Genomic DNA, 1,816 nt, shown 5'->3' with positions numbered 1-1,816 from the left:
ATATATATATATACACATATATATATATATATGTATATATATATATATCAGAGAGAAAGAGAGTTCTGCTGGGTACCTTTGAGGCAAAGCTGAAATCTGCTATTTGTCTTATGAATCCTCCTATCCAATAAGAACAAATCAGACACTGAGGTGGTGCTGCAGAAAATTTGGTTTGATGAAAGAGGAAACTAAAACCACTAATCACAATGCTTTTGTAGGAAAAGCCAACTTTGAACTTAGAAAACTCAAGGCCCACATTCAAGGTCTTACTTCTCTAATGTTACATTTATATTCAACCCCTAATGGAGACAAGTCGAACACTTGACATTTTTGAGAGGAGAAAGCTGTCTTCTGATTCCTTTAGCTTACAGTAAGGTGTGGGTGACAGGCTGTGAACTCTCTATTGTGATTGTATTGAAATCGAAATTGTAATGACTCAGAGAGAGAGAGAGAGAGTGTACAATCTACTGCTCCTGACAAATACCAAGCACTCAGGTGAGCACTAATGAATGCATTTGAAAAACAGAGTTGACTCCCTGGAGTTGTGGGTTGAGTTTGGAAATTATTAATTTCTGGACACTTGGCCAAGGAAGACAAATTTGAAGTGTCTTACAAAGTGAATATATAATATAGAAGGTCATCATATAAGAAAGTAGAGGGGGAAGTTTCAATTTAGAGAAAGGAAAGGATGATTTGGGGAGAAGATGATTATTTACTTGGTTTATTTTTAAATATTTATTTTATTTATGCATACAAGGACTGGGGTGTAGGCCAGAGGTGCAGGGAATGGGGGTGAAAGGATTCAAAAAGACAGTGGGGAGCATAACAGGTGGATCTACTGAAATGCATTGCTGAGGGGACAAGACAGGAGAGGTCTGCTGTGCCATGGGGTCAGATCCCTGAGAAGGGATCTGGGATCTAACTCAGGCTGGCAATAGTGCTCAGACTTAACTCCTTCCAGCACCAGTGAGGCCTCAGATCACTCACTTGTAAAAAAGGACTTTGTTTTACTAAATAACTAACTATGGGGATCTTTAACATACTATGACTAGTTTCTAAAATAAATTTTCAAAAATGATTTCAATAATGACATTATATGACTTCACATATATAAAGAAAGAAACAAAGAAATAAAGCAAATGAATAAACTAAATAAAACAAATATTAACAGAGAGGCTACAAGATCAAGTGGTTACCATACCAAAGAGGGGGAAAGGGTTGGAAAATCAGATGAAAGGATGATAGCCAAAGGTAAAGATATAATTGGATTTTTATTTATGATAATCTATAGCTAAAACTTATATAGGAACCTATTGTAATATAAAAATTAAAAAAAGAAAGAGTATAGGCATTCTGTGTAAATATGGCTTCTGTCATTATTTTGATTTTAAATGGGATTTACAGAATACTTGTGAAGATAAATGTTATTTCCACTTTGAAAAATATTTTTTAGTTTCTGGACAATATAGCTGTTTTATATAGGAATAGCTGTGTGAGGAATTATTTTTGAAGATGGATAATCATTATAATGTTCAGCAACCAATGTCAGAATCTGATCATCTCAGCTCTGCTTTATAACTTTGATCAACTCAAAAGCAACTTTTATAATGATTCATTGTTCTGTGATATAATAGAACCAGACAGGAAAGGAGACAGGTTAGACCAAGTATTCAGACTAACATTTATGCAACACAGAACAATTCAGCCTAAAACCATCCTTAAGAATGTCTTTGATGTCACTAAATATTTCCTGTGAAATTAAACAAGTTTGATTGTTTGATTTGAATGGCAATGAATAATGTATACCATCAACTGG

Source organism: Condylura cristata, unplaced genomic scaffold (genome assembly GCF_000260355.1).
Source record: "Condylura cristata isolate star-nosed mole 26May11 unplaced genomic scaffold, ConCri1.0 scaffold00046, whole genome shotgun sequence".
Classification (NCBI taxonomy): Eukaryota; Metazoa; Chordata; class Mammalia; order Eulipotyphla; family Talpidae; genus Condylura; species Condylura cristata.
The sequence above is the reverse complement of the archived record's forward strand: the minus strand, read 5'-3'. Positions refer to the sequence as shown.